Below are 23,286 nucleotides of genomic sequence, written 5' to 3'. Positions count from 1 at the left end.
GCACGCTTGTGGTGTTCTCTTCTCCATCCTTGTGTGTTAGAGAACACATCTTGTTCGTGTGGATACTTCTAGAGAGTTGTCTACTTTGACAACTAGAGATCCGGCATCTCCTTGGACAAGCGGGATTCGCGAAGGGCACGCATCGAAGGTATAAGATTTTCTCCATGTAGATCTAAGTGTAGATCTAGGTAAACTCGTACTCGTAGTTTTTCCGAAAATTTTTCTTTCCATGGATCCGTTGGCTAGGGAGTTTCGGGGTTTCCGCGACGCGGAAAAACGGTTTTCGCGGCCTGAAAAACCCAACAAGACAAAGGATGCTCGAATTATCTCTTGGCTTTTCGGATCTATTGAAGTTCATATGGTAAGCAATTTACGCCCCTTTGGTACAGCTAAAGAGATGTGGGATTATCTGAAGCGAATATATCATCAAGATAACACTGCAAGACGATTTCAACTAGAACTTGAGATTAGTAACTTCAGTCAAGGTAATCTCTTTATTAACTTTAGAGTGAAATTCTAGTATTATCTATTCAAAGGTACCAAAAGAGGTCTTACCCGGTATTCAAGCAATTCATGAAGATAGTAAGCGTGATCAATTTTGATGAAACAAAGACCAGATTTTTGAAGTAGCTCAAGCTGGATTGCTGAATAGAAATCTGATTCCTTCTTTGGATGTATGTCTTAGTGAATTGTTGTGTGACAAACAAAGATTGGCTACACAAGTTGTTTGATGTGCATAGGTTATACATGTGTTTAGACTTCTATTGATGCACATTTGTATGAATTTCTTGTCTACAATTCATGTCATCGTACTTCTTTTCATTATTGTTTTTAGCCTAACTACTTTCATGTTCAGAGATCTGCTCTTTTCCCCTTTTGATTGACAGGGTGCGACGAGGATCGAAATTGGATGAAAAATGCGAGGAAAAGCACATCCGAAAGTCAACCTTGGGTAGGTCGCTCCATTTGGCACTACCGTGCACTGCGACTCAGAATGTGGCAAGGATAGGTTGTGTCATTTGACACGACTGTGCCTCGCAGAGCCAAGAATCACACGGAGCGATCGTGTGGTTAGACACGGCCGTGTCAAATACCCGTGGCCCCTTTTACACTTAGGGCACGGGCATGTCCTGTGCATGCACGCCCGTGCCACCTCCCACTCCGTCATGTCGCCTCTTGCCCCAGACCGTGCCAGTAGCAACCCCCCCCCCCCCCCCCAACCTCTCCTCCGCTCTTGCACCTTCTCCCACATCAAACAAAAGAGGGGATGCCTCCCCTCAACCTTTCACCCCTCCCCACTCTGCAAATCATGATGAAGAAACTTGGAAAAGGGAAGGATAGCACATCCATGAGTAAAGGCATGGCAAAGCTTACATGCAAGGAGCAACGAACGACACGCAACAAGGGTATACACAATGATTTCATATTATTTTTGTTAGCAATGAACAAAAAGCTCGTTTCAATAATTTGGTTAATCACTCCATTACATGCACGAAGTATTTAGATTACAACACTTTAGATGCCTTGGGTTTTAAAGAGGATGTGGAGTGGATGGTTAATAGAATAGGGTGGGATGGCTTGGTTTGTATGAACTACCCTATTTACCCAAGAATTGTCCTAGAATTTTTTTGCTCTACTAATTTTCAAGACACTTATGGGGTTGGAAAAATTACGTTCAAACTACTTAATGGTGATATTAATTCATGTTTTGACTTACCCTTACGGGTTGAGCCGTATAATTCCCAATATTTTTGATAGCAATAACGTGTGGCTTTCCTTAAGGGGTCGTCATGCTTTTGATAGCTCTCACTCTAAGGCTACATGTTTTGCTAATCCCATTATCCGTTACTTACACCTATTTATGAGATATACGATCTTTGGACAGAGTGAATGTGAGGGAATGGTACACAATTGTGAGTTACTTTGTTTATAGGCTATGCTTGACAGAATTGTTATTAACACTAGGTTTCATTTTGTTAAACATTTAGTTAAACTCGGAACGTCTACATCCAATAGCCCAATTATCCTAGGACTTTTGACTCGCATAGCATTAATTCTAGGCTATGATATAGCTGAGGAGAAAATAGTGAATGTATCATCAGGAATCGATCTTAATCTTTGTTTGTCAATGCATATGATTCGCAGTAATGGTAAAGGTTTTAGCCTCGTTTTTCATAACAAATCCTTTCTACCTTTGCCGAATCACGAGTTAACCACCTTATAGGAAAAAGAAAATCGATTATTGTTTTGGACAACTCAAAAACCAATCGTCAGTGTGCCACCACCTCTTCCACCCTCACATGATCATCCACTTCATAGAGTTGAAGGCACTGTACAAAAAGATTACTGACTTTATGGACGTTGTAAAAAAGATTGGAGCGAAATGGAAGATTTTCGATTCGAAATGTTGCATCTCTATTTGGAAATTAACGCAATGTTCAAATACCACAAGGACTTAGAAGCAAATCATACACTTACTATACTTGGATTCACCGAGAAAGAATGGCCAGACCTTTACCACCCATCCCCAATCCGGTTCCAAATTCGTGGCATTCCACCTAACCCTCCTTTTTAGTTTCATTGGGGCAATGAAATGCCTAAGTGTGGGGGTGTTCATAGTTTGATGTTGTTTTCCAGTTTGTTTTATGAGTTTCAGTTTGTTTCACTTCAGTTAGTTTATATCTATCATAGTTTGATGAGTGTGTCATTGTTTCACATTATTGCTGACTTGTTCTCTAGTAAAGACCCTAGCACATTTCTTTATTCATGTACTCAATTTTTAGTGTTAGTATGCTTAGTGAATAGTCTTTCTCTATCTTCAACAACAAGAAATGAGCGTTGTTTGTATTGAAAAAAATTGAGTTTTGGCCTAGTTTTAGTATCTCTCTACACTTTGCTGAGTTTGGATAGTAGACAACTTTGTAAATAGTCATGATTCATGAAATTTGTAGTACTTGTGTCCTAAGGTGATCTCCTAGACTACATTTTGGTCACTAGATGCTACTCAGTTCAATCAAACTCATTTGGAAAAATCGTATCCCAACATTCACTTGCACATACACTCGCATTTGCGCTAGTGCTAAAAAAATGAATTAAATAAGGGATAAAAAACAGTTATCGTAAGCAGAATCTAGCGATTTACCCCTTTGAGGCCGAGTTAGATTACTGAAAAAATAAATACTAAGATTCTATTAATTCCGAGTACGCCTTTGAGACCTTAGGTAGTCTGGAAGGGATGAACCAAGCATCTAGCAAATAAGTTGACGACTTATAAGGAAATAGGTTAGATGACGACTTGACTAGGCATAGAGTCTGAAGCTTGAAAAGTTTGGCCACTCATTGCACTAAGCACAGAGAACTACTTCTTAGGGCAAACTTGAATAACTTTGATATCATGCTCGCCAATGATGCCGGTTGATAGAGTTAGATTATGTCACTAGGGATTATGATGCACTACATTGACACATGAGTTTAGATGTAGATTTTTGTTTGAGGACAAACAAAGGTTTAAGTATAGGGGGTGTGATGTGCATAGGTTATACATATGTTTAGACAATGCACATATATATGAATTTCTTGTTTAGAATTCATGTCATCGCACTTCTTTTCATTATTGTTGCCAGCATGACTACTTTCTTATTTGGAGATCTGCTCTTTTTCCCTTTCGATTGATAGGGCACAACGAGGATCGAAATTGTATGAAGAATGCGAGGAAAAGCACACTCGGAAGACAACCTTCGACGAGATGTGCCCCCTCATCCAGCGGCCAGCACAGGCCGGCCATGCCCTTCCTCTAGAAGTCGACACGATTTGGTCGTGCCAAATGGCACAGTCGTGCCCTCATTCCAAAAAGTCGCACGGCCCAGTCATGCCTCCCGACATTCTCCGCGTGCGCGACTTGGCCTGGCATGGTCGTGTGACGCGTCAGTCAGGGCATACCGCCCTGACCCTATAAAAGGGGAACTCCTCCCTTTTTCTTTAGGAGGAAATTTTCTCCATTGGAGGAGACATGCTGAAGAACCATCATCCATTTGGAGAGTTCTTGGAGGCGTTCTAAGACTGTTTCTATCATCGTTTATGTCCCGAAGCATTGAATTGGATCCAAAGACTCCGCCTCTTGTTTTGGCTAAGCATCTCTTTCCTCTCTCAATTATTGAATTTTAGAATGTTTATTTCATTATCTTTGTGTTCAGCTCCTTTGTTGATAGAGTAGATTCCTCTTGTTCTAGGACTATGGGAGTAGTTGTGATGTGAATCGATGTGCAACTCTATAGATATGTCTTTCCTTTATTTCAAGGACATGTTTATGTTTGTTTCTTGTTTGATTGAATGCATATGTGAACCTTCTTGCTAATGCATGTTGTTGAATTGAATTGAGGTATGGTTTAGCCGTCACGTAGTGGGAATACTCGAGATCGTATAACGGGAGGTCCCTTGATGACAGAGGGTAGTCATCAACCCAGATATCTCGGAGATTCCCTAAAAACGGAGGTCGGATCTATACAAGAAACACCTTACTGCAGGCCTAAAGGGTTTTCCCCAATTCTATTGCTAGTAGGTAATCGGTGTAACTTGAATTGTATGGCCAGGGGTCCCTAGGTGACAAGGGTAACCGTTAGACTAGACTTCCTTTTAGGTTATCCATCTGACTTGTTAGCATTGGAATAACAACTGGAGAACACTCCAATGAGACCATTATGGGGTATAGCATTGGTAATTAATTAGGATCTCTATTAGGTATAAACCTAGAAAACAAGGAATTGGCTATCCATATTGCATCGATGAGCATCACAATGAAACCCGAATCCTAGAACTACCTTCCCAAACCAAACCTCCTCACAACAACTCTCTCTATTAATCTCTCTCGTAGACTCTCTCGTGATCTCCAGTCCGAAGACCACCAACACATTCGCCAGTCTAGATAATTCATTGTGTGATATCTCTAGTGCTTGATTCCCAACCCCTATATATCGATATTTATTACTTGACGATCATTCCGTGCACTTACGGAAGAGGCTAACACTGTTATAGGTGCATCATTGAAAAATCTACACTCATCAATGTTGCTTATGCGGCTCAAGGGAGGAACCATGGAAAGGGTCAAATACAATGCTACAGCTGTAAGGAGTTTGGGCATATTGCTCGCAACTATTTTAAGAAATTTTGCAATTACTGTAAGCAACATAGACACATTATCAAAGAGTGTTCTACACGTCCAGAGAATCGACAACTCAAGCTTTTCAAGCTGCTATTCCATACCTTAATATTATTAGTCCTACATCTACGGCCACTAGCACTAATCAATATGTTCTTACTCTAGAAGTGGTCCAATAGATGATTCTCACAGGCTTCTCCACTCTTACACTTCAGGGCCAAGGTAAGACTACTTCTCCATGGTTTGTTGACTCTAGAGCATCCAATCATATGACTGGATCATCTAATCTATTGCATAATGTACGGCAGTATCATGACACGCAAAATATTCAGATTGTTAATGGCAATAATCTTTCAATTACAGTCATTTGGTGATATAGGGTCTTCTTTTCGTCATGTATTTGTCTCTCTTGGGTTGTCTACAAGTTTAATTTCTATTGGGCAAATGGTGGATAACAATGGCATACATTTCTCTCATGATGGTTGTATTGTACAGAATCAGGTGTCGGGATAGGTGATCGCGAAGGGGCCTAAAGTGGGAAGATTATTTTCATTGCTTTTTTACTGTTCCTAGAAATTTGTCCTTCTCTTCTATTGTTGTTACAAATAAGGCTAATGCTTGGCATAAACATTTGGGCCACCCAAATAATGTGGTTATAGCTAATTTAATGATGCGTGATTTTCCTGGTAATCATGTCTTCGATTGCCTCTTGATTGCTCTACTTGTAAAGTTGCGAAAAGTAAAGTTTTACCTTTCCCTACTCATGGTGGGCGTGCTAATACATGCTTGAGATAATACATAGTGATCTTTGGAGCATTACTCCTGTCATTTCTCATGTAGTGTAAATATTTTGTGACGTTCATTGATGACTATAATCGTTTGACATAGATATATTTTCTATGCGGTAAAGCCAAGGTGGTCACTGTTTTTAAAAATTTGCTGACTTGTATTGAGACACAATTCTCCACTTGTATGAAAGTTTTACGATCTGATAATGGTAACGAATATCTATCACATGATTTTCAATCTCTTTTGCATCAAAAAGGTATTATATCTCAATGATCATGTCCTTATACTCCTTAACAAAATGGGATGGCTGAACGTAAACATCGTCACTTATTGGATATGGTACGCATATTACACTTGGAGTCTTTAGTTCCGCCTAAATTTTGGATGGAAACTTTAACCACAGTTGTTTATTTGATTAATCGCCTGCTCTCTCAACAATTGAATTTTGATTCTCCTTACTATCGTCTTTTTGGTATGCATCCTAATTATCACATGCTGCATACATTTGGATGTGCTTGCTTTGTCCACTTACCTTCTCATGACCGACACAAACTTATAGCTCAGTCCGTGTGCTTTTATGGGTTATAGCAATGCTCAAAAGGGGTTTTTGTGTTATGATGTTGTTGCTAATCGTTTGTGTATTTCCAAAAATGTGATTTTCTGTAGACATGAGTATTATGATATCTCTCCACCAATTGCACGTTTTATACCTAGAATTATATATCACTGACGACAAAACTCATCGTCGCAAATTCTTTCCAACCCTGATCCAATTACTGCTCCAGTAGTTCTTCGGAAATCCTCTCGCATCCGTCATCCTCCTAATAGATATGATTTCTCTACCACTTTAGCTGATACAATAGTCCCTACCTCTTATTCACATGCAATTAAACATGCATGTTGGGTAAAAGTTATGCAAGAAGAACTTCAAGCTCTTCAGGAGAATCACACTTGGGATATTGTTCCTTATCCAACTGATATTAAGCTCATTGGTTGTAAATGGGTATATTCTATTAAGTTGCGGTTTGATGGTTCCCTTGATAAATATAAAACAAGGTTGGTGGCACTCAGTAATCGACAGAAGTATGGAGTAGATTATGAGGCGACATTTGCTCCTGTAACCAAGATGACGACAGTGTGACTTGTTCTAGCTATTGTTGCTTCCGAGGGTTGGTCATTATGATAAATGGATGTTAAAAATGTCTTTTTGCACGGAGACCTTAAGGAAGAAATTTATATGACTCCACCATCAGGATTATTTTCTGCACCTTCATCTGATGTTTGCAAGCTAAAATGTTCACTCTATGGTTTGAAACAGGCTCCACGTGCTTAGTTTGATAAGTTCCACTCTACGCTTATTAGCTTCTCCTTTGTTCAAAATCAATATGATTCCTCTTTGTTTATGTGCAAAACTACTAACTGAATTATCTTACTTCTGGTATATGTTGATGATATTGTTACTGCAGGGACTGGCCCTACCTTGATTTCTCAGCTTCAGGGCATCTTCAGGGTTCTTTTCATATGAAAGACTTGGGTCCTTTACACTATTTTTTGGGGCCTTGAGGTGCATTCTACTTGAATTTTCTTACACCAACATAAATACCTCTAGGAGATAGTCACTTTGGCCGGTCTGCAAGATGGATGTTCTGTTGATAACCATTTAGAGATTAATGTTAAATATCACCGTGATGAGGGTGATTTTCTCTTTGATCCCTCTTTATATAGACAACTAGTGGGAAGCTTGAACTATCTGACTATTACTCGGCCTGATATTTCCTTTACTGTTCAACAATTTAGTCAATTTATACAAGCACCTAGGCACCTTCACTTGGCCATTGTTCGTCGCATTGTTCGTTATTTGCAAGGCACCTCTGCCCAGGGTCTTTTCCTTTATGTGGGTTCTCCTATTTGTTTGATTGCATATAGTGATGTTGATTGGGCTGGTAGTCTTGCAAATCAAATTAGAACTCTCTGTCGAGTTCTTTTGCACATTTGTAGTTACTGATTCTGCCGAGTTCGTGAACAAGCGACACGCTTAAAAGGTGGAACTCGGCTTTACCATTTGCCAAAAATTTGTCGAACTACTTTTTAGTCGAATGATGCTCCTCGAGCTCTTTTCTATCTTTGTTTTTCGACAATTCAAAACCAAATTTAATTGAGAGCATTATATCGAAATCAGTTCGAAAATATACCTCCATTCATCGCTTCCAAAGCGCGAACTCCCCTTCAAACTTTAGCGGATAGATGTTAGATCCAACCATCATCTTGTTGCTTTAGTCAACAGTTGGGCTCTTATACCAATTGTAGGATTGAGTGGACTGGCTAGAGGGGGGTGAATAGCCTACAAATCAAATTAGAACTCTCTTGCTTCTAACTTAGGAAAGATACACACATTAATTAATTAAAATAAATGACAAAAGAAATAGGGACTCGAAAGATTTATTTTGGTTTACAACCGGAGAGGTTATTAATCCAAGACTGTGAAAGCGCACTCAAAAAAACTCTTTTGACAGAGGTCGGAGGTGGAGAAGCCCCTTACAACAATTAAAAGCGCAAATTGAATATACCAGACTGAATACAGAATGTGTTGTTTTAAAACTTAGAGGGCAAGGCCTTTATTTATATAGCTCTAGTTAAGATAGTCGTTTGCCAACGTGGCACTTCCCAGGCGCCTAGAAGCAATCCGAGCACCTGGACTTCAATCGAGTTGATCCACTTAGCAACAGTCTACTCAACGATTCTTGGCGTTCCCGGTGACGGGAAGCAATCTGGGCACCTGTATTTTGCTGACGTGGCCACCATGCTGATCTGCTTCGGCAACGGCTCACTAACGTGGCTACCCTTTACAGTGCCTAGATTAAATCCAAACACTTGGAATACAGGCACCTGGAATGAATCCAAACGCCTGGAATATATGTGCCTGGAATGAATCCAGCCGCATGGAATGGTCAAATCAGAAGTTTGACTATTCTTTATTTCGATCGCTTAAGTGATGCTCTGCCCATCCAAGGTTGAGATCACCTCAACCCAACTTCGGTCTTCTCCTCGAGTAGACTTTCTCTCTGGCTTCTCGTCTCTCGGATGTGCAGCGTGAATCCACATCCACTAGTATACTCTTCCACATCTCCTCGTCCCTCGGACGCACCAAGGCCGTCGATTCTCTTCCTGTGCAATCCTTCTCGCTTGTTACGTCTTCTGCTAAACTTTTTATGTTCCTAAGTCCCTGCACACTTAGACACAGACATCAAATCCGAAAAACGTAACTTAAATCGGTTAATCACATCAAAACTATCTCAAGGTACTTATAGTGTTGATACTCAACGTTCAACTATAGGTTGGTGCATGTTTCTTAGTACCTCTCTCATTGCTTGGAAAAGTAAGAAGCAAGATCGGGTGTCTAAATCTTCCACAGAGTCGGAGTATCGCGTTATGTCCTGCGCACCAAGCACATCGAAGTGGATTGCCACTCTTCCGCATATCACCACTGAACTCCAGATTGCTAATGTGTTTACTAAGGCTCTCTCTTGACACCTTCATCATTTTCTTGTTGGCAAATTGACGCTTGTTAATTACCCAGCATCAATTTGAAGGGGGATATCAACTGCAAATATTATGGACTATTAATTATAGAATTTATTTTGCCATAATTATGCTAAGTATGTTATTGGTTGTGTATATATTATTACCTAGAATAGATAATCTATAATTAGTATGTTAGCTGCATATATTTTCTTACTCAAGATAGTTTGTATAGCAATTCTATTTAATGTAAGGATCCCAAAGCGGAAGGTATTCAACCATTTTACTCCAAAATTGTCAAGGATCTGGTCATGAGAGTATATAGTCAAATAAATTGCCTCATCAAACGGTTGGCGCTAACTACAACCGCAAATAAAAATATCTTGTTCACTAGCTCAAACACTTAAGTCGATGACCAATCAACTAAATACACCCTTTAGTCAACTTAAACGTCAACTAAAGGTCGAGCCCACCTAAGTTAAGATTTATTCTCTCCAAGTTCTCTCAACTCATCAAGGAGCTTATCTTACCTCAAGGTCATCTCCCATGAAGCTACTCACCTCTCAGGCACGCCAAAGCTATTAGCTCGCTCTATGATGTGTGTAATTCATACTCATATTTTCTATCTTATTTTGCATTCATTCCTACATTGCATGAGCATATTTGCATCAACCATTAGCATTTCCATCCATTTTCATCTTTGTAATTCGAGAGATTGCTATTTTGTATTTTATGTTGAAAGGGCATGAAGATCTCGGCTTTTAGACGCATTTGAAGACAGAAAGCCTCATGTCGCCTACTTATGGCCTATGCCACGACCATGTACCATATTTGGAGGCAAAGTGCGCAAACAAAGCAACATTGAGAGGTCCAGCAACTGACACACCAATGTTAAGAGTTACCGCCGCCCTGTGTCAGCCAGGAGGCCACATAGCATGGCCTTGTTTTCCAACACGATTGTAGTACGTGTGGTCATTTCCTCCTTTTTTCCTAGGGTTCCGTCAACAGACCAAGCCACCTTTAAACCCTTTAAAAAGGACTAGGAAGCATAGGCAAAGCATCATCCAGGGTTTGCGACGAAAACCCTACTTGGGAGAGTCATCTTTGAGATTTGGAGATTATTTCGCCGACGAGGAGTGTGGAGTTCTTCCGAATACATCGAGATTATCTACAACGAAGTTCCTTCTAAACTTAATTCTTATTTCATGTTGTAAAACTATATTTTTGGTTTACAACTCCATCATCATGTAGTAGTCTCCCTAATTCTAGATTAGAGAGTAACTTGGTGTTATGTTTAATGAAATAATGCATTGATCCTCTTTTTATTAATAATGCATATGATTCTTGATTGGTTCTAGTTCGTTTCTGTTCATCCATCTATGTTGCTAGATTCAAGTGAATAGTAACCTCACTGGGATAGACCAAGGAATGAACCCTAATTTGAAATCATTGCATATAAGCATACAATTGAATCTATAGAAAATAGGGGGCATACTTAGTGGTGAACTCTAATCTCCGACCTCTCCAATCGACTTGAGAGTTCCTCCGAGTAAAGGTAGTGCCTAGGGGATCGTGGAGCTCTAGTGACAGAAGTTTTCTTGAAAAGCATTCCCTAACACGACTACCAAGGCATTCACGATTTGTCACCGAACTTAAACGGTTTATCTAAATTCACTTTGAGTTGCAATTAGAATAGACACGTAGTGTTTTCTTTCTTTTCTTCTTCTCATAGGCGCATTCAATTACCTTTGGACAAATCCTTTCAACGTAATCATACGATAAAATAAAAGAGGTACATTCGTTAACATTCATCATAGTAAAATCAAAACCCCAGAACCGCCTTCCGAATTAGCTTTCTCACCATTTTCGTTCGATCGCTCTTATTTCTCTTTCCACAACACACCTTTTCTCAATCGTCTAGATAATCTCCTTTGCAAGTATTTTGGTATTCAACAACACAGTCCTAATGGATAATATTTTTATTACTTGACGACAACTTGAGCTTGCGGTACGAGGACATCAAGTTTTTAGCATCATTACCGGACTGTCTTTGTTGGTATCAAGTCGTATTGTGATTTGGTTAACCTGGATTCATTCTTTTCTTTTCACTACGATTTTTCATTTTTCCTCTTGTAGGTGGACAAGTTATTTTCATGTGAAGGCCTACTAGATCATAGATTATTTAGGATTTAGACCCCGAAACTGAAACAACCTGTCATGCGAGAAAAAACCTACAGAGGCAGTTGAAGGCACAACCAACACCAATCATGGCCGCCGACAGAAATCGACTTCTGAAGGACTATGTCGCACCTAGTGCAAGGGTATTAACGTCTAGCATCACGAGACCTCCAATTGAAGCAAACAATTTTGAATTGAAGCCTTCGCTGATTTCCATGTCCAGCAACACCAGTTTTGAGGCTCCAAATCTGCACCTATTGGTATTTCTAAAAATTTGTGAAACTTTTAAATATAATGGTATTTCTACGGATGGCATTAGATTACGACTATTCCCTTTCACACTGAGGGGCAAGGCGAGGGCTTGGCTAAATTCCTTGCCCATAGGAAGCATCACGACATGGAATCAAATGGAGCAGCGCTTTCTCGACAAGTATTTCCCTCCTAGCAAGACCGCGCACCTCATGAATCAAATCACAAATTTCTCACAAAAGAACGGAGAATCTTTGTTCGAGACATGAGATAGATTCAAGGGACTTCTACAACAATACCCGCATCACGAATTTGAAAAATGATTGATTATCCACATGTTTTACAACAGAATCACATATTCTGTTAGGGTTTCATTAGACTCAATTGTTGGAGTCTTGATGAACAAAACGCTAAATGAAGCCTACGATATTATTGAGAATGTGGCGATCAATCATCATCAATGGGCGGATGAAAGAGGCACCCCGATGAAAAGTGTAGATAAGTATGAAGTAAGTGCTTTGGACCTTCTAATTGCAAAGATGGACGCTATGTCGAAAGTGTTTGATTCACTTAATGTTAATGTTGTGAACATTGCTAATGTTTCTGGTGAGATTTGTAGGCAGCAGGGCACACGGTTGTGAATTGTCAAGTCAGAGTCACATCTTTGTAAGGGGTTGAAATGGAGCAAGTGGATGCGATCAACAACTACAATCAAAGGTCGAACCCATTTCCACAACTTACAAATTGGTTGGAAAAATCATCTCAACTTCTCCTATAGAAACAGCCAAGAGAACACTGGACAAGGAAATTACGGGGCACAAAAGGGCTCCAACAAGCACAAAAGTCTTACCTGGAAACTAAGCTAGACAACTTCTCCAACCCTAAAACCTCAAAAATTTTGAGTTCACTCTCATTTCCCTACACCTTCAAAATCTCTTCCCCATCTCTTCTCCCTCTCCTCAACAACCTCCATCCACTTCCTCTCCTCCTCAAACTCTAGATCTATCAAACCCTAATTTCCTTTCCACCTCAAGAAAACTCTCTTTCTTCTCTCATTCTCTCCACCACAAACCTATGTTTTCACCTTGCTCACATAAAAAGGAAAGGGCAAAGCTCCGGATGAGGGTAATAATTTTAACCATTTTGGCATTATTTTCCGCGATGCTTCTCATAAATAACACTCGCTACATGGATGTCTATGTTTTGACGACCCTAGGGCTTAAGGAAGATATTGATTGGATGTTGGCTAGAGTAGGATGGACTAGATTTATGAACATGAAATACCCTACCTACCTGAGAGTTACCTAGTTCCTTGGTGATATTGAAGCAGATATTATGCAAGGAGAGGGGTGTGCCAAAGGACGGATTACATTTCAATTATGTAATGATGAGCATAATTCGACTTCAGCACAATTTAATTTTGTTTATGAGTTGCCATTAGGTGGGGAAAGATGGCAGCCCAATGATTTTAAGGATGGCAAATTTTGGACAAAAATTACCAAGGAAAATAAATACAACGCCTCTGGGTGATTCATACCCTTATTTTCTATCTTGTTTTGCATTCATTTCCTACATTGCATGAGCATATTTGCATCAACCTTTAGCATTTCCATCCATTTTCATCTTTGTAGTTCAGGAGACTGCTCTTCTGTATTTTATGTTGACAAGGCATAAAGATCTTGGCTTTTAGATGCATTTGAAGACATAAAGCCTCGTGTCAACACCTTACATGACCTACACGTGACCTATGTCATGATCGTATATCATCCTTGGAGGCAAAGTGCGCAAACGGAGCAACATTGAGAGCTCTACCAACCGACACAGCAATGTTAAGAGTTGCCATCGGACGATGTCGGTCAGGAGGCCACACGGCCTGGCCGTGTTTTCCAACACGATCATGATACGTGTGGTTATTTCCTCCTTTATTGTAGGGTTCCGTGAAGACCAAGCCACCTTTATACCCTATAAAAAGGACAACGCAGTATAAGCAAAGCATCATCCATGATTTGTGACAAAAACCCTACTTGGGAGAGCCACTTCAAGGTTTGGAGATTATTCCACGGTCGAGGAGTGTGTGGAGTTCTTCCGAATACATCGAGATCATTTACAACGGAGTTCCTTCTAAACTTAATTCTTATTTCTAGTTGTAAAACAATGTTTTTAGTTTTTAACTCCATCATCATGGAGTAATCTCCCTAATTCTAGGATTAAGGAGTAATTTGATGTTATGTTTGATGAAATAATGCATTGATCCTCTTTTTATTAATGATGTGTATGATTCTTGATTGGTTCTAGTTCGTTTCTCTTCATTCATCTATGTTGCTGGATTCAAGTGGATAGTAACCTCGTCGGGAATGATCAAGGGTGAACCTAATTCGAAATCATTGCATATAAGAATATGATTGGATCCATAGAGAATAGGGGGCATACTTAATGGTGAACCCTAATCTCCGACCTCTACAATAGACTTGAGAGTTCCTCTCCGAGTAAGGGTAGTGTCTCCGAGTAATGGTGAACCCTAGAATTGCCTTCCGAATTAGCTTTCTCACCACTTTTGTTCGATCGCTCTTATTTCTCTTTCCACAACACACTTATTCTCGATCGTCTAGACAACCTCCTTTGCGAGTATTTTGGTATTCAACAACACAGTGTGCTTGTGATACGAGCACATCACTCTACATGTCACGCCTTCACCTATGTAGACTGGCACCTCTTGGTCAACTACATTATGATGCTCCAAATCCTAGGACCCTTGAATGTCCCATGTCATCCTTCTCTAATATCCATGGACATTGAGCCATCAAGTCATCAGCTCCCTTGGCCACACAGATCTCACATGTGTACTTTGATAGATTATACTAATGCGGTCACCGCCGCCTTCCCGGACGCGGACGAAGGGAACCCCAAACAAGAGACAATTAACGAATAAACTGCCCACTGAAAATAGAGACACGCGGATACCACGCTTTTATTAAAAACAACAATAGCAATAATAATCCTAGAATAACAAAATAGGTGCAACACGAGGACTTCCTGGGGGTCACCCATCCTAGTATCGCTCTCGCCCAAGCACGCTTAACTTCGGAGTTCTGATGGGATCCGGTGCATTAGTGCTGGTATGATCGCACCCCTCCACACTGCATCACACGCCCTATGGAATCCGCCCGCCTGCTCTCCCCACCCGAATCGACCCTCCGCCGCCAAACCCCTCCCTCCCCCCGACGAAACAACCCGACAACAAAAATCGAAAAAAAAAATTCAAAGCCAACTAAACAACCACCACCGCAGCTTCCCGTGCGGTCACCGCCGCCTTCCCGGACGCGGACGAAGGGAACCCCAAACAAGAGACAATTAACGAATAAACAGCCCACGGAAAATAGAGACACGCGGATACCACGCTTTTATTAAAAACAACAATAGCAATAATAATCCTAGAATAACAAAAATAGGTGCAACACGAGGCCGTCACAGGAGTCACCCATCCTAGTACTGCTCTCGCCCAAGCACGCTTAACTTCGGAGTTCTGATGGGATCCGGTGCATTAGTGCTGGTATGATCGCACCCATCCTCTCTGCCACACTCTCCCTATTTAAACCGCCAACCGCCCTCCCTCGCGCGAATCGACCCTCCGCCGCCAAACCCCTCCCTCCCCCCGACGAAACAACCCGACAACAAAAATCGAAAAAAAAAAATTCAAAGCCAACTAAACAACCCCCACCGCAGCTTCCCGTGCGGTCACCGCCGCCCTCCCGGACGCGGACGAAGGGAACCCCAAACAAGAGACAATTAACGAATAAACAGCCCACGGAAAATAGAGACACGCGGATACCACGCTTTTATTAAAAACAACAATAGCAATAATAATCCTAGAATAACAAAAATAGGTGCAACACGAGGACTTCCCAGGGGGTCACCCATCCTAGTACTGCTCTCGCCCAAGCACGCTTAACTTCGGAGTTCTGATGGGATCCGGTGCATTAGTGCTGGTATGATCGCACCCATCCTCTCTGCCACACTCTCCCTATTTAAACCGCCAACCGCCCTCCCTCGCGCGAATCGACCCTCCGCCGCCAAACCCCTCCCTCCCCCCGACGAAACAACCCGACAACAAAAATCGAAAAAAAAAAATTCAAAGCCAACTAAACAACCACCACCGCAGCTTCCCGTGCGGTCACCGCCGCCTTCCCGGACGCGGACGAAGGGAACCCCAAACAAGAGACAATTAACGAATAAACAGCCCACGGAAAATAGAGACACGCGGATACCACGCTTTTATTAAAAACAACAATAGCAATAATAATCCTAGAATAACAAAAATAGGTGCAACACGAGGACTTCCCAGGGGGTCACCCATCCTAGTACTGCTCTCGCCCAAGCACGCTTAACTTCGGAGTTCTGATGGGATCCGGTGCATTAGTGCTGGTATGATCGCACCCATCCTCCCTGCCCCACTCTCCCTATTTAAACCGCCAACCGCCCTCCCTCGCGCGAATCGACCCTCCGCCGCCAAACCCCCCCCTCCCCCCGACGAAACAACCCGACAACAAAAATCGAAAAAAAAAAATTCAAAGCCAACTAAACAACCACCACCGCAGCTTCCCGTGCGGTCACCGCCGCCTTCCCGGACGCGGACGAAGGGAACCCCAAACAAGAGACAATTAACGAATAAACAGCCCACGGAAAATAGAGACACGCGGATACCACGCTTTTATTAAAAACAACAATAGCAATAATAATCCTAGAATAACAAAAATAGGTGCAACACGAGGACTTCCCAGGGGGTCACCCATCCTAGTACTGCTCTCGCCCAAGCACGCTTAACTTCGGAGTTCTGATGGGATCCGGTGCATTAGTGCTGGTATGATCGCACCCATCCTCTCTGCCACACTCTCCCTATTTAAACCGCCAACCGCCCTCCCTCGCGCGAATCGACCCTCCGCCGCCAAACCCCTCCCTCCCCCCGACGAAACAACCCGACAACAAAAATCGAAAAAAATTAAAAGCCAACTAAACAACCACCACCGCAGCTTCCCGTGCGGTCACCGCCGCCTTCCCGGACGCGGACGAAGGGAACCCCAAACAAGAGACAATTAACGAATAAACAACCCACGGAAAATAGAGACACGCGGATACCACGCTTTTATTAAAAACAACAATAGCAATAATAATCCTAGAATAACAAAAATAGGTGCAACACGAGGACTTCCCAGGGGGTCACCCATCCTAGTACTGCTCTCGCCCAAGCACGCTTAACTTCGGAGTTCTGATGGGATCCGGTGCATTAGTGCTGGTATGATCGCACCCATCCTCTCTGCCACACTCTCCCTATTTAAACCGCCAACCGCCCTGAATCGACCCTCCGCCGCCAAACCCCTCCCTCCCCCCGACGAAACAACCCGACAACAAAAATCGAAAAAAAAAAATTCAAAGCCAACTAAACAACCACCACCGCAGCTTCCCGTGCGGTCACCGCCGCCTTCCCGGACGCGGACGAAGGGAACCCCAAACAAGAGACAATTAACGAATAAACAGCCCACGGAAAATAGAGACACGCGGATACCACGCTTTTATTAAAAACAACAATAGCAATAATAATCCTAGAATAACAAAAATAGGTGCAACACGAGGACTTCCCAGGGGGTCACCCATCCTAGTACTGCTCTCGCCCAAGCACGCTTAACTTCGGAGTTCTGATGGGATCCGGTGCATTAGTGCTGGTATGATCGCACCCATCCTCTCTGCCACACTCTCCCTATTTAAACCGCCAACCGCCCTCCCTCGCGCGAATCGACCCTCCGCCGCCAAACCCCCCCCCCCCCCCGACGAAACAACCCGACAACAAAAATCGAAAAAAAAAAATTCAAAGCCAACTAAACAACCACCACCGCAGCTTCCCGTGCGGTCACCGCCGCCTTCCCGGACGCGGACGAAGGGAACCCCAAACAAGAGACAATTAACGAATAAACAGCCCACGGAAAATAGAGACACGCGGATACCACGCTTTTATTAAAAACAACAATAGCAATAATAATCCTAGAATAACAAAAATAGGTGCAACACGAGGACTTCCCAGGGGGTCACCCATCCTAGTACTGCTCTCGCCCAAGCACGCTTAACTTCGGAGTTCTGATGGGATCCGGTGCATTAGTGCTGGTATGATCGCACCCATCCTCTCTGCCACACTCTCCCTATTTGAACGCGCGAATCGCCCCTCCGCCGCCAAACCCCTCCCTCCCCCCGACGAAACAACCCGACAACAAAAATCGAAAAAAAAAATTCAAAGCCAACTAAACAACCACCACCGCAGCTTCCCGTGCGGTCACCGCCGCCTTCCCGGACGCGGACGAAGGGAACCCCAAACAAGAGACAATTAACGAATAAACAGCCCACGGAAAATAGAGACACGCGGATACCACGCTTTTATTAAAAACAACAATAGCAATAATAATCCTAGAATAACAAAAATAGGTGCAACACGAGGACTTCCCAGGGGGTCACCCGGTGCATTAGTACGGGTATGATCGCACCCATCCTCTCTGCCACACTCTCCCTATTTAAACCGCCAACCGCCCCCCCTCGCGCGAATCGACCCTCCGCCGCCAAACCCCTCCCTCCCCCCGACAACAAAACCACCGCAGCTTCCCGTGCGGTCATCACCGCCTTCCGGGGGAAGGGAACAAAAAAAAACAATTAACGAATAAACAACCCACGAAAAATGGACACACCGAAACCACATTTTTATTAAAAACAACAGTAACAATAATAATACCAAACTAACAAAAATAAATGCAACACAAGGACTTCGTAGGGGGTCACCCATCCTAATACTGCTCTCGCCCAACACGCTTAACTTCGAAGTTCTGATGGGATCCGGTGCATTAGTGCAGGTATGATCGCACCCAACCTTTCTACCAGACTCTCCCTATTTAAACCGCCAACGGCCCCATGCGAATCGACCCTCCGACGTCAAACACCTCCACCCCCCATCCCCCCGATGAAGCAACAGACAACAAAAATCTGACAATTCAAAGTCAAATAAAAATCCACCACAGCTTCCCGTGCGGTCACGACAGCCTTCCGGGGGAAGGGAACCCAAAAAAAGAGACAACTAACGAATAAACAACCCACTGAAAATAGACACACTAAAATCTATGCACATCCGCATAGACCGTCTTTCTTCTTAATGAACAACACTAGAGCTCCCCGGGGTTGATGGGATCCGGTGCATTAGTGCTGGTATGATCGCACCCATCCTCTCTGCCACACTCTCCCTATTTAAACCGCCAACCGCCCTCCCTCGCGCGAATCGACCCTCCGCCGCCAAACCCCCCCCTCCCCCCGACGAAACAACCCGACAACAAAAATCGAAAAAAAAAAAATTCAAAGCCAACTAAACTGCAGTCATTCCCCAGGGTAAGAATTCCTTGACATATATATGGAACCCCAAACAAGAGACAACTTATAAACATCACGCTTTACAGACACTACCTTTATTAAAACAAAATAGCAATAATAATCCTAGAATAACAAAATGTGTCCTCTTGGGTCACCCATCCTAGTTTCCTCGCCAGCACGCTTAACTTCGGAGTTCATGGATCCTGCATTAGTGCCGGTATGATCGCACCCATCCTCTCTCGCCACACTCTCCTATTTAAACCGCCAACCGCCTCCCTCGCGAATCGACCCTCCCCCCCCAACCCTCCCCCCCCGAAACAACCCAACGAAAAAAAAAAAATTCAAAGCCAACTAAACAACCACCACCGCAGCTTCCCGTGCGGTCACCGCCGCCTTCCCGGACGCGGACGAAGGGAACCCCAAACAAGAGACAATTAACGAATAAACAGCCCACGGAAAATAGAGACACGCGGATACCACGCTTTTATTAAAAACAACAATAGCAATAATAATCCTAGAATAACAAAAATAGGTGCAACACGAGGACTTCCCAGGGGGTCACCCATCCTAGTATCGCTCTCGCCCAAGCACGCTTAACTGAGTTCGATGGGATCCGGCATTAGTGCATGATCGCACCCATCCTCTCTCACACTCTCCCTATTTAAACCGCCAACCGCCCTCCCACGCGCGAATCGACCCTCCTCCGCCAAACCCTGGCCAACAAAATCGAAAAAAATTAAAAGCCAACTAAACAACCACCGCTTCCCGTGCGGTCACCGCCGCCTTCCCGGACGCGGACGAAGGGAACCCCAAACAAGAGACAATTAACGAATAAACAGCCCACGGAAAATAGAGACACGCGGATACCACGCTTTTATTAAAAACAACAATAGCAATAATAATCCTAGAATAACAAAAATAGGTGCTGGTATGATCGCACCCATCCTCTCTGCCACACTCTCCCTATTTAAACCGCCAACCGCCCTCCCTCGCGCGAATCGACCCTCCGCCGCCAAACCCCTCCCTCCCCCCGACGAAACAACCCGACAACAAAAATCGAAAAAAATTAAAAGCCAACTAAACAACCACCACCGCAGCTTCCCGTGCGGTCACCGCCGCCTTCCCGGACGCGGACGAAGGGAACCCCAAACAAGAGACAATTAACGAATAAACAGCCCACGGAAAATAGAGACACGCGGATACCACGCTTTTATTAAAAACAACAATAGCAATAATAATCCTAGAATAACAAAAATAGGTGCAACACGAGGACTTCCCAGGGGGTCACCCATCCTAGTACTGCTCTCGCCCAAGCACGCTTAACTTCGGAGTTCTGATGGGATCCGCTGCACTTGGCTACCAGGATTCATCCACTCTCCTATTTAAACCGCCTGCAGGTCTAGACTCCGAATCCTCCAACAACCCGACAACAAAAATCGAAAAAAAAAAAATTCAAAGCCAACTAAACAACCACCACCGCAGCTTCCCGTGCGGTCACCGCCGCCTTCCCGGACGCGGACGAAGGGAACCCCAAACAAGAGACAATTAACGAATAAACAGCCCACGGAAAATAGAGACACGCGGATACCACGCTTTTATTAAAAACAACAATAGCAATAATAATCCTAGAATAACAAAAATAGGTGCAACACGAGGACTTCCCAGGGGGTCACCCATCCTAGTACTGCTCTCGCCCAAGCACGCTTAACTTCGGAGTTCTGATGGGATCCGGTGCCACACTCTCCCTATTTAAACCGCCAACCGCCCTCCCTCGCGCGAATCGACCCTCCGCCGCCAAACCCCTCCCTCCCCCCGACGAAACAACCCGACAACAAAAATCGAAAAAAAAAAATTAAAAGCCAACTAAACAACCACCACCGCAGCTTCCCGTCCACCCGACCACGCTTTGGACGAAGGGAACCCCAAACAAGAGACAATTAACGAATAAACAACCCACTTTGAAAATAGAGACACGCGGATACCACGCTTATATTAAAAACAACAATAGCAATAATAATCCTAGAATAACAAAAATAGGTGCAACTGTGGGGTCACCCATCCTAGTACGGCTCGCAGCACGCTTACTCGGAGTTCTGATGGGATCCTGCATTAGTCGGTATGATCGCACCCATCCGCCACACTCTCCCTATTTAAACCGCCAACCGCCCTCCCTCGCGCGAATCGACCCTCCGCCGCCAAACCCCTCCCTCCCCCCGACGAAACAAACCGACACACAACTGCACACAAAACAACTTAAAACCAACTAAACAACCACCACCGCAGCTTCCCGTGCGGTCACCGCCGCCTTCCCGGACGCGGACGAAGGGAACCCCAAACAAGAGACAATTAACGAATAAACAACCCACGGAAAATAGAGACACGCGGATACCACGCTTTTATTAAAAACAACAATAGCAATAATAATACTAGAATAACAAAAATAGGTGCAACACGAGGACTTCCCAGGGGGTCACCCATCCTAGTACTGCTCTCGCCCAAGCACGCTTAACTTCGGAGTTCTGATGGGATCCGGTGCATTAGTGCTGGTATGATCGCACCCATCCTCTCTGCCACACTCTCCCTATTTAAACCGCCAACCGCCCTCCCTCGCGCGAATCGACCCTCCGCCGCCAAACCCCTCCCTCCCCCCGACGAAACAACCCGACAACAAAAATCGAAAAAAATTAAAAGCCAACTAAACAAACCACCGCAGCTTCCCGTGCGGTCACCGCCGCCTTCCCGGACGCGGACGAAGGGAACCCCAAACAAGAGACAATTAACGAATAAACAACCCACGGAAAATAGAGACACGCGGATACCACGCTTTTATTAAAAACAACAATAGCAATAATAATCCTAGAATAACAAAAATAGGTGCAACACGAGGACTTCCCAGGGGGTCACCCATCCTAGTACCGCACTCGCCCAAGCACGCTTAACTTCGGAGTTCTGATGGGATCCGGTGCATTAATGCTGGTATGATCGCACCCATCCTCTCCGCCACACTCTCCCTATTTAAACCGCCAGCCGCCCTCCCTCGCGCGAATCGACCCCCACGAAACAACCCGACAACAAAAATCGAAAAAATTAAAAGCCAACTAAACAACCACCACCTGCACGGACCGCCGACGCGGGAACCAAACAAGAACAATAAAATTAAAACAGCCCACGGAAAATAGAGACACGCGGATACCACGCTTTTATTAAAAACAACAATAGCAATAATAATCCTAGAATAACAAAAATAGGTGCAACACGAGGACTTCCCAGGGGGTCACCCATCCTAGTACTGCTCTCGCCCAAGCACGCTTAACTTCGGAGTTCTGATGGGATCCGGTGCATTAGTGCTGGTATGATCGCACCCATCCTCTCTGCCACACTCTCCCTATTTAAACCGCCAACCGCCCTCCCTCGCGCGAATCGACCCTCCGCCGCCAAACCCCTCCCTCCCCCCGACGAAACAACCCGACAACAAAAATCGAAAAAAAAAAATTCAAAGCCAACTAAACAACCACCACCGCAGCTTCCCGTGCGGTCACCGCCGCCTTCCCGGACGCGGACGAAGGGAACCCCAAACAAGAGACAATTAACGAATAAACAGCCCACGGAAAATAGAGACACGCGGATACCACGCTTTTATTAAAAACAACAATAGCAATAATAATCCTAGAATAACAAAAATAGGTGCAACACGAGGACTTCCCAGGGGGTCACCCATCCTAGTACTGCTCTCGCCCAAGCACGCTTAACTATGGTAACCGGGTCATCAGTGATGCTATGATCGCACCCATCCTCTCTGCCACACTCTCCCTATTTAAACCGCCAACCGCCCTCGCGCGAATCCTCCGCCAAACCCTCCCCCCGACGAAACAACCCGACAACAAAAATCGAAAAATTAAAAGCCAACTAAACAACCACCACCGCAGCCACCGCCTTCCCGGACGCGGACGAAGGGAACCCCAAACAAGAGACAATTAACGAATAAACAGCCCACGTTTTTT

General features: G+C 43.9%; 12 non-coding genes and 3 pseudogenes across 12 annotated transcripts; all 15 read right to left on the bottom strand.

Annotated features, from left to right (window-relative positions):
- Positions 1-12,097: 12,097 nt before the first annotated feature.
- Positions 12,098-12,203, bottom strand: LOC122013114. Its single transcript, XR_006120455.1, has one exon. It is a non-coding gene; the product is annotated as a small nucleolar RNA R71 (small nucleolar RNA).
- Positions 12,204-14,902: 2,699 nt separating this feature from the next.
- Positions 14,903-15,020, bottom strand: LOC122012906. Its single transcript, XR_006120347.1, has one exon. It is a non-coding gene; the product is annotated as a 5S ribosomal RNA (ribosomal RNA).
- Positions 15,021-15,336: 316 nt separating this feature from the next.
- LOC122012916 lies at positions 15,337-15,454 on the bottom strand. Its single transcript, XR_006120357.1, has one exon. It is a non-coding gene; the product is annotated as a 5S ribosomal RNA (ribosomal RNA).
- A 317-nt stretch (positions 15,455-15,771) lies between these two features.
- On the bottom strand, positions 15,772-15,890 carry LOC122013216. Its single transcript, XR_006120538.1, has one exon. It is a non-coding gene; the product is annotated as a 5S ribosomal RNA (ribosomal RNA).
- A 317-nt stretch (positions 15,891-16,207) lies between these two features.
- On the bottom strand, positions 16,208-16,326 carry LOC122013206. The gene has a single exon (XR_006120530.1). It is a non-coding gene; the product is annotated as a 5S ribosomal RNA (ribosomal RNA).
- Positions 16,327-16,643: 317 nt separating this feature from the next.
- LOC122013194 lies at positions 16,644-16,762 on the bottom strand. The gene has a single exon (XR_006120521.1). It is a non-coding gene; the product is annotated as a 5S ribosomal RNA (ribosomal RNA).
- A 313-nt stretch (positions 16,763-17,075) lies between these two features.
- On the bottom strand, positions 17,076-17,194 carry LOC122013182. Its single transcript, XR_006120513.1, has one exon. It is a non-coding gene; the product is annotated as a 5S ribosomal RNA (ribosomal RNA).
- A 308-nt stretch (positions 17,195-17,502) lies between these two features.
- On the bottom strand, positions 17,503-17,621 carry LOC122013171. Its single transcript, XR_006120503.1, has one exon. It is a non-coding gene; the product is annotated as a 5S ribosomal RNA (ribosomal RNA).
- A 317-nt stretch (positions 17,622-17,938) lies between these two features.
- Positions 17,939-18,057, bottom strand: LOC122013159. The gene has a single exon (XR_006120495.1). It is a non-coding gene; the product is annotated as a 5S ribosomal RNA (ribosomal RNA).
- Positions 18,058-18,673: 616 nt separating this feature from the next.
- Positions 18,674-18,791, bottom strand: LOC122012947 (annotated as a pseudogene).
- Positions 18,792-20,540: 1,749 nt separating this feature from the next.
- On the bottom strand, positions 20,541-20,661 carry LOC122012987 (annotated as a pseudogene).
- Positions 20,662-20,925: 264 nt separating this feature from the next.
- Positions 20,926-21,047, bottom strand: LOC122012992 (annotated as a pseudogene).
- A 679-nt stretch (positions 21,048-21,726) lies between these two features.
- LOC122013147 lies at positions 21,727-21,845 on the bottom strand. The gene has a single exon (XR_006120485.1). It is a non-coding gene; the product is annotated as a 5S ribosomal RNA (ribosomal RNA).
- A 311-nt stretch (positions 21,846-22,156) lies between these two features.
- Positions 22,157-22,275, bottom strand: LOC122013223. Its single transcript, XR_006120543.1, has one exon. It is a non-coding gene; the product is annotated as a 5S ribosomal RNA (ribosomal RNA).
- Positions 22,276-22,530: 255 nt separating this feature from the next.
- Positions 22,531-22,649, bottom strand: LOC122013135. Its single transcript, XR_006120475.1, has one exon. It is a non-coding gene; the product is annotated as a 5S ribosomal RNA (ribosomal RNA).
- Between the last annotated feature and the right edge of the window lie 637 nt (positions 22,650-23,286).

The sequence above is a fragment of the Zingiber officinale genome, chromosome 8A (assembly GCF_018446385.1).
Source record: "Zingiber officinale cultivar Zhangliang chromosome 8A, Zo_v1.1, whole genome shotgun sequence".
NCBI classification, from domain to species: Eukaryota; Viridiplantae; Streptophyta; class Magnoliopsida; order Zingiberales; family Zingiberaceae; genus Zingiber; species Zingiber officinale.
This window is presented reverse-complemented; position numbering and strand designations above follow the sequence as displayed.